Below are 9,329 nucleotides of genomic sequence, written 5' to 3' on the forward strand. Positions count from 1 at the left end.
TAGCTCCACATCTATGTACTGAACTGATTAAGTTTCATGTGTGATGGCAAATAGTTTCATCTGAAAATTAAGCAACTTCTGTACAAATCTTGCTTTGAAACTGCACTGAAATTAAATATTGGTACATATTGTTAAGACTGCATTTCTGCAGTATCTTGAATAAATGTCTTGAGACACTCAATGTGCTGAATAAAGGCTCATTCGAGTCTTTTTATGAATACATTTGCTCAAGTAGAGCACCCGTGATGGTCTGAGACTGGCTCTTCTTTAAAACGGATACGTCAGATGTTCCAGTATCATCACATCCCAGATGTAATCATAGAACAAACCCATAGAGTCATGACTGATTGAATAGAGAAAAAAAACAGTAAGAGATTGTTTCCGACTTTGTAAAGCATGCATGCATTGCAAGTTCACGTTTTGCTCTTGTAGAGCTTTGAATGCAGTCATGTAGTCGACTTCTCTCAGAAACTGGCAGAGAACAGCCACCTGCAGAGTGCACACAAAAACATCAGTAGTGACACAGTGCAAACCTCCGAGTCCAGACTCATGAAGCGGTTTGTTACTTGAGAGTGACAAGTTCAACAGCGAGCAGCACTTGATCATTCTATTTAGGACCTGCAGAAACATTCAGCGCATGTCAGTCCTGACAGTGTCACATGATCTCTACATGACACTAACAGGACAAAATTAGAAATAAAAGCATTTGCTTTATTTGTGCATAAGGTTCTGCAGATTTCCAGCACCTGGTTGGTGTAGACGTCAAGAGGAACTAGTTTAGTGAAGTAATCGGAGCACACGGTCCCCGCCTGAAGGTAATAGTGCATGGCTGCAGAATACTCGTCGGTCATTGAAAGAACAAAAGAAGAAAAAATAAGAGAACATTAAACTTGAGTTTAGTATTTGAACCATGAAAATCTGTTATAATTATTTTAGAAATTATTTTATATTCTGTTAAAATATTTTACTTGAAACAAAATAATAAAAATAGGCTTTGTTTAAAAATATTTAAAAACAATGCATCTCTATGAACTCATCTCTGAAATATGCATCTGACAGACTAGGCCAAGATTTTTTAATTCTTTAAATGTCAAAACATTTAGGAATTAAAATGTATTTTCAGAGTAAAGCTATTGGCTTACATTTTATGAAGACTTTCATTTTGAATGTTCAATACCAGTCTCTTGTAAATAGTTAAATATTTTGATGAAAACAAAACTTTAAGTATTCTAGCATGAATTAAAATGTAATATTAGGTTGAACTGCTTAGGGCTGGGACTAAAATCTTAAAACCATGATATTTATATGCCTTTCTAAACCATGGCTGTGATAAACACATCACTTAATCGTAATTAGGCCTCCATACCAAATCAAAAATTAATTAACCCAGCTTACAACTACAACAAAAATAAACAAGCATAAATACACAGTCATAAAGCGATTTACAGGGGCTTCTCAATAAATTAGAATGTCGTGGAAAAGTTAATTTATGTCAGTAATTCAACTCAAGTTGTGAAAATTCGTATATAAATAAATTCTATGCACACAGACTGAAGTAGTTTAAGTCTTTGGTTCTTTTAATTGTGATTATTTTGGCTCACATTTAACGAAAACAAATTAGAATACTTTATAAGACCAATAAAAAAATGAATAAAAAAAAGTATGTTAATTCTGTTCATCACTATACATGTACTTAATACTGGGTAGGGGCTCCTTTTGCTTTAATTACTGCCTCAATTCGGAGGTTTCTTTGACAGTGGCCTTCAGCTCATCTGCATTTTTTGGTCTCTTGTTTCTCATTTTCCTCTTTACAATACCCCAAGTATTCTCTGTGGGGTTCAGGTCTGGTGAGTTTGCTGGCCAGTCAAGCACACCAACACCATGGCCATTTAACCAACTTTTGGTGCTTTTGGCAGTGTGGGCAGGAGCCAAATCCTGCTGGAAAATGAAATTAGAATCTTCAAAAAGATTGCTCCACTGCACACCTCAGACCACTTCCTCATTACTAACCAAGCACTTACTCCTGAAGCGGCACAAACTCCAGTGCAGTCTCTCCATCTCGGTCACTCTCTCCATCTCGCCTATCCTCTGTGGTTTCATCGTCACTTCCTTCACTCTCTCAGTTTTCAGCTCTGGACACGAACATTGCTACGGACAGTCTTTTCTCCACTCTAACTTCTTGCTTGGACAACTTTTGCCCACTGACGTCTAAACCAGCACGCACCACCCCATCTGCCCCCTGGCTGTCCGAGGTTCTCAGTGAACATCGCTCCAAACTCAGAGTTGCAGAGAGGAAATGGTATAAATCAAGAAACTCTACCGACCTCAGTGTGTACCAGCCTCTCCTCTCTTCTCTGCTAATGTCTTCACTGCTAAAATGCTACCACAAAAAAATTAACAACTTTTGTGAAGTTTGGACACTCTACAAAACTTTCTCTTCTCTTCTTAATCTGCCTCCACCTCCTCCTCCATCGACTTTTACAGCTGACGACTTTGCAGTTTTCTTCACAAATAAGACAAGAACCATCAGTGGCCAATTCTCCACACTGCAAACTGAGGATAACTTCACAATGACTAATGCACACTCTCTCCTCCTCCTCTTCACTCTCAGAGATGGATGTTTCCAAACTTATCCTGTCCAATCATCCTACTACTTGTCCAATAGATCCGATCCCCACTCACCTCCTACAAGTGATCTCTCCTTCAGACATACCTTCACTTACTCAAATTATCAACTCCTCTCTTCACTCTGGAACATTTCCCTCAGCTTAAGCAGGCTCGAGTAAGCCCACTGCTGAAGAAACCATCTCTAAATCCAGTCTTTCTAGAAAACTACAGACCCTTCTTCCATTCATTGCAAAGACACTTAAGTGAGCTGTGTTAATCCATCGTTCTGACAAAACTTTGCTTCAAGAATTAGCCACACTGCTGAAGTCAAGTCAAGTCACCTTTATTTATATAGCACTTTAAACAAAATACATTGCGTCAAAGCACTGAACAACATTCATTTGGAAAACAGTGTCTTAATAATGCAAAATGATAGTTAAAGACAGTTCATCATTGAATTCTGATGACAGATGAAGTATTCTGACAACGACTTTACATCCCTTTAATGGACCTTTACCCTGTTATTTATTTCTGTAAAGCTGCTTTAAAACTATGTGTTTTGTGAAAAGTACTATAAAATAAAAGACACTCTTATTGAATAAGAAGGTATGATTACCACATGACTTGATACATAAGTTAAAACTGCTTACTTAGACTAAATTAGTAAATCATCATGAGACTTACTAAAAATGCAATATACTACAAATCTGTGGGAAGTTTTTGTGGAAGGCTCTAAGCTATTTTAACATTGGTCTTGCAATTGTAAAGGTTTTTTAATCAATAAGTAAAGCACTATTTAATGTTAGTGAGAGTTGTTGCCGGCCCCATAATCGTGGTTCCTCATGGTGTGCTGCTGTCTTTTGCTGGGGTCTAAAGCTTTGTTGATGGTTTTGCAGGCGCTCCAGTATCCAGCCAACCGCTGCTCATCCACACAACAGAGAGATGCAGAGGAATCCAGCTGCCATCAGACACAGCAACAAAAGAAATGTTGGCCTGAAAACGTCTTAGGATTATCTCAACAGATTACTACAGTCCTGGATGCTGATTGGTCAATACAATATTGGTCATGAAGGTGAGAATATAATGACAGCATGTACTTTTTTGAGTGAAATGTTGCTTTAATTTGATTATGACTCACCTTTGTGAGCAGGCATTCTGAAGTGTTCTCTGGCTTTCTCATACACTAGAGGGTCAGAACAGCCTTTCTATAAGTAAATGCCTCCTAAATTGTAATGCACCTGCCAGATATTAAATATAGTTAACTTTTAAAGCAAGAACTAACCCAAAATGAAATTTCCTGGAAATATTCTCACCCTCAGGCCTTCCAAGATTTAGAAGAGTTTGTTTATTAATGGGAACAGATTTGGAGCAATAACACATCACAATAATCCACACAACTCTTCATATATTCTTTAAACTGTCACTTCTAATGAAAATACCATAATAAGCCCATAATAACAGTTGCTCCACTGAACAATTCTCTCACAATGTCACAGTGTCTGGTTTGTGTTCCCTGGGTAACCACTAGATGTCCTCCTTCCCCACAGTGTCTGTCACTTCCTGAACCACATTCCCCACGATCTCTGTCTCCTCATTGCACTCAGCTGTCCCTGGTCAGTAATCATTACACTCAGCCAATTCCCCATTAACATTGTCATTTCCCTGTGTATTTATACCCTGTCTGTTTTAGTATGTGTCACGGAGTGCTTTTAGTTATCACGCCACTTTCAAGTCCTGTTCTTGCCCGTTTGTTTTGTGTCTGTTTATGTTTGAGTTTCTACTTTGGTTTTGACCCCTGCCTGGACTGGATTACGATTTGGATTACCTAATAAAGAAACTACTGCTATTGGATCTTACCTGTTCTCTGTTCTTGTGTGGAGTAACGTGACAGAAGGACTCCATCCCACAAGATCCAGCGGTATGTCTTTTGATGTTTCTTCCCCAGCCACCGAGCGGGAGAGAAAGAGTCATTTTGAGGGAAAACGCCTGGTCGTGTTTCGTGAAACCAAGGGAGGTCACAGAGGAGTGAGTGGTCGGGAGGAGGTTCAGCATCGCTCTCCACCATGGCCCCCGTTCGACCCGGGGCTCGTGTGGGACGGATCGGAGCCGCCGTCTCATCATGACGGACGGAGAGGGGATGGAAGCACGTCTGCCGAGCCAGCGCCACTGCCCAAGATGGCCGCCAGCCCAGTGCCACCAGGCAAGAAGACCCTCCAGAGTCAGGGCTAGTCACCGTTGACCTTCCACAATCAGGGCTAGCCACCGATGACCTTCCAGAGTCAGATCGAGTGGCCGTTGACACTCTAGAGTCAGGTCCAGTCACCAATGACACTCCAGAGTCAGGTCCAGTCACCGTTGACACTCCAGAGTCAAGTCACCGGCGTTCTTCATGGACAGATTCAAGTCACCAGTGATCTTCATGAACAGATTCAAGTCACCAGTGATCTTCATGTGCAAGGTCAAGTCACCGACTCTCTTCATGGGCAAAGGCAAGCCACCATTGATCTTCATGAACAGATGCAAGTCACCAATGATCTTCATGAACAAATGCAAGTCACCAATGATCTTAATGAGCAGAGTCAGGCCACCAATGATCTTCATGAGCAGAGTCAAGTCAGCATTGATCTTCTGGAATCCAGTCTAAAGACCATGGGATTACCAGAGCCTCCCCACGTCTGTGTGAAACTACCAGAGCCTCTCCACATCTCTGCTGAACTACCAGAGTCTCTCCTCGCCTCTGCAGAACTTCCAGAGCCTCTTCACGACTGATCCTGTCGTAGCCAGGGAGGCTACCCTTAACTTGTTCATGTTCTCTGTTTCAGACTTGCCTAACCAGACTTGCTCTCCTGTTAATTCGATCCCACTGTGGTTGTCTTCTGTGCCGCCCTGGTGGGCTTCTGTCTCTAACACACGGATGTGTTGGTCCTCTGCGCCGCCCGGGTGGGCCTCTGTCTCAACCGCACGGCTGTGGTGGGCCCCAGTTCCACTTGTTTTGTTTTTTTTTCACTTCCTGTCTCTGTTCCCCTCTGTGAGCCTGGCCCTCAGTCCCTCCCCCTGATTCTCCGCTGGTCCACCTCCCTCCTGGGCTCCTTGTTTTGTGTTTGCACTTCTGGTCTCTGTTTCCCCAATTTACCTTTTTCTTGAATGGCCTGAGAGTGATTCAAATTACAGCAAATTTTCATTTTTGAGTGAACTATTCCATTAATAACAGAACAGATTTTCACATGACAACTAAGCAGATGCCAGCACAGTTTTTTTTATCAGAAATCAACAAAAGTAATTTTGCATTTTAGATATATAGTCAAGAAGTACAGACGAGAGACAGATACATCTCAGGTGTGTGATTTTTTTAATAGTTCAACAGGAGTCACATTCTGCTTGTGTCAATGGTTACAACACAGAGACTTGTGTGTACGCTCTTGTGTGTAGGCATCTCTTCCCAAGCCTCCATTGCTAATACCAAAACATAATTTTAGAGCTATTAATGGAGTCTTGAGCCATTCACATGCAGACAAGCACATTTATTGGAGTGAAAGAGAAAGAAATTAAGTGGGTATGAACTAGGCTACATGAGTTTGTGCAGTTCTCAACAGTGTTACTAATGGCAAACTGTGATAAACTGCAGTGAAACTACCCCCTCACCCCCTCAGCGATGGCTGTGGTGGGTAGCAGGGTGGACAAATCCAGATCTACGTGCTTAACTCCAGGAGGAACACGACTGATGCACAGAAACTAATTCAATAACATATTAAGAACAGGGATGGTCAAACTGTCAAACAGAAAGACAACGAGAAGAAATCAGACAAGATGTAATTCCTTGAATATCGATATTTATATATTATATATATATTTCATATATATATATATATATATATATATATATTTCATATATATATATATATATATATATATATATATATATATATATAATCCATGTCCAATTGTTCAACACAAGTTTAAAATTTCCATAAGACAATGGTTTGCCTATGCAAAAAATAAATAAATAAATCATTTCCACAATGGTCAGGCATTGCTGTGTTGCTTTTATAAATTTAAGCAAATTGCTGAATTGCTCTTAGCATGTTAATGTGGTATAACCCAGACCTGCCAAACTTGGAAAAACTTTTTTGAGTACCACCATGTTTATGGGACCGGTGTTGGGGGGTGAGAGATGAGAGAGCTGCATTATTACTTGAAACTCCTCGATGGCTAATTACAAAATCATAATTGTGTGATTTCATGTTAAATATTTTCAAAATGTTGGTAGTACGGGTCTACGCTTAGTCACACACACTTTTGTGCTGTTCCTGTTAAACAGTATTTTAGAGTAAGCAGGGATGCAGCATTACATTTAGTCCATGGTTCAATACATTTTTAAATGCTATAAAAAATTAATAAAATAAAAAAGAACTCCAGAACACTAAAGAGAAACAGAGGGGTAGGGGAAAGGGGAAGGGCTAAGGGGTAGAATTCATACTCCTCTACGTCCGCTACGTTCTCAAAACTCAGGCAATTTGATAATACCTAGAATATCAAAATCAACTCCGGGCGGCAGATCCTTTTCTTATTTGGAGCCTAAACTCTGGAATAACCTACCTAACATTGTTCGGGAGGCAGACACACTCTTGCAGTTTAAATCTAGATTAAAGACCCATCTCTTTAACCTGGCATACACATAACATACTAATATGCTTTTAATATCCAAATCCGTTAAAGGATTTTTAGGCTGCATTAATTAGGTAAACTGGAACCGGAACACTTCACATAACACCGTACTTTCTACATCATTAGAAGAATGGCATCTACGCTAATATTTGTCTATTTCTCTCTTATTCCGAGGTCACCGTAGCCACCAGATCCAGTCTGTATCCAGATAAGAGGGTCACTGCAGTCACCCGGATCCAGTACGTATCCAGACCAGATGGTGGATCAGCACCTAGAAAGGACCTCTACTGCCCTGAAAGACAGCGGAGACCAGGACAACTAGAGCCCCAGATACAGATCCCCTGTAAAGACCTTGTCTCAGAGGAGCACCAGGACAAGACCACAGGAAACAGATGATTCTTCTGCACAATCTGACTTTGCTGCAGCCTGGAATTGAACTACTGGTTTCATCTGGTCAGAGGAGAACTGGCCCCCCAACTGAGCCTGGTTTCTCCCAAGGTTTTTTTCTCCATTCTGTCACCGATGGAGTTTCGGTTCCTTGCCGCTGTCGCCTCTGGCTTGCTTAGTTGGGGTCACTTCATCTACAGCGATATCATTGACTTGATTGCAAATAAAAACAGACACTATTTAAAGTGAACAGAGATGACATCACTGAATTGCCTTTAACTATCATTTTGCATTATTGACACACTGTTTTCCAAATGAATGTTGTTCAGTTGCTTTGACGCAATGTATTTTGTTTAAAGTGCTATATAAATAAAGGTGACTTTGACTTTAGAATTGGGATTGGGCCTCAGTCATTTAGCAGACACTTTTATTCAAAACGACTTACAAATGAAGTAATCAAAATCAACAAAAGAGCAAGAATATACCAGTTCTATGACAAATATCACTTAGCTTAATGCAGTATGTGTAGCAAGGATTTGCTTTATTTATTTATAATAAAAGAAAACAGATAGAAAAAGAATCGAGCAAATTAGTGTCAGGGGCCTTTTATTGCTTTTTGTTTATTGTATAATAAATAAAAAGAAAACAAAAAGAGAAGAGATTCTACAAACAATAGAGAAGCTATTGAACGTTTTTAATAAAGGATTGTATTAGAATAGAGAGTGATCGAGTTAAATGGTCAAAAATTATGGAAGAGATGTGTTTTAAGCCGATTCTTGAAGATGGCTAAGGACTCAGCTGCTCGGATTGAGTTGGGAAGGTCATTCCACCAGGAGGGAACAGTTAATGTAAAAGTCTGGGAAAGTGATTTTGTGCCTCTCTGAGATGGCACAATCAAGCGACATTCACTTGCAGAACACAAGCTTCTAGAGGCACGTAAGTCTGAAGTAATGAGTTTAAGTTAAGGGCTGCAGAGCCAGTGGTGGTTTTGTAGGCAAACATCAATGCCTTGAATTCTATGCGAGCAGCTGTGGGTATCCATTGCAGAATGATTAACAGAGGTGTGATGTGCATTTTTTTGAGAAAATTAATCTTGTATGTTATGGAGTCATTTCAAGTCATTTTTTTATAAAGTGCTTTTAACAATACAGATTGTAGCAGCTTTACAGTATTAAATAGGAAAACAGTGTTTAATAATGTGAAAGGACAACAGTAAAAATGCTTAATTTTAATTAAAGTCAATTCATCATTGGTTCTGTGATTTCATTGTCCATATTTCACTTAGCACTGGGTTGTATTTAACCCAGCATTTTTGTGTATACAGTAAAAGTCAATGTTGTTTGGATCCTATTGACAATCAATCAAAAGGAAAGATATTCTTACAGGTTTATAATGACATGAGGATGAATGAACTATCTGTTTAACTTTATACACATTTATGATCATGTTCCAAAACAGGTCAGTGCATGGTGTTCCAAATGTTTTTACTTTTTTTATTTTTTATCCCATCTCCTTAAAGCATCTTTATTTAAAAAAAAAATAATAATAATAAATAAAAACAGATGTGCACAGATGGTTGTTGTTGTTTTTGTTTTTTTAGGGTGGTTTCTATCCAGATGAAGCCGGGCAGTTTAATATGATATCGGTACAGTGTCTTGTGATGTGAAACA

The sequence above is a fragment of the Carassius auratus genome, chromosome 19 (genome assembly GCF_003368295.1).
Source record: "Carassius auratus strain Wakin chromosome 19, ASM336829v1, whole genome shotgun sequence".
NCBI classification, from domain to species: Eukaryota; Metazoa; Chordata; class Actinopteri; order Cypriniformes; family Cyprinidae; genus Carassius; species Carassius auratus.